Source organism: Plasmopara halstedii (assembly GCF_900000015.1).
Source record: "Plasmopara halstedii genome assembly, contig: Scaffold_2683, whole genome shotgun sequence".
Lineage (NCBI taxonomy): Eukaryota > Oomycota > Peronosporomycetes > Peronosporales > Peronosporaceae > Plasmopara > Plasmopara halstedii.
Genome location: NW_020189589.1, coordinates 2,659 through 3,069, shown reverse-complemented (window position 1 = coordinate 3,069; position 411 = coordinate 2,659).

The following is a 411-nucleotide window of genomic DNA, read 5'->3' as shown; positions in this document are numbered from 1 at the left end:
TACCGTATTCTTGTTTGGGTGTGGTCACACCATGCCCATCTGGTGTGACACACACCCCAATTACCAGGGTATGTGTAACCCCGTTACACTCTTCCCCATTAAGATTGAGAATATTTACAGTTCCAATCGATTGTTGTCTCGACGAGGCTTGCGTGTCCGTTAGACACTGCGTTGGAACGAAACGCCTTCTGTGCTCAATGAGCCCTGTGTCAATGACACCGAATCTCCAAGTCTCGCTGGTTCAGACAGCATTCACGGGCAGAGCCCAACTTCGTCTTCCGCACGCGGTGCCATGTCGGACCGTGTGTCCGCGGTATGAATGGATGAAATCCTTGGTTTGATGAGCCCGAGCGTCGCGCTTCGCGCACGCTATCAGTGACGAGTGACCTCGTTGGGGATGTGTGGGTGATT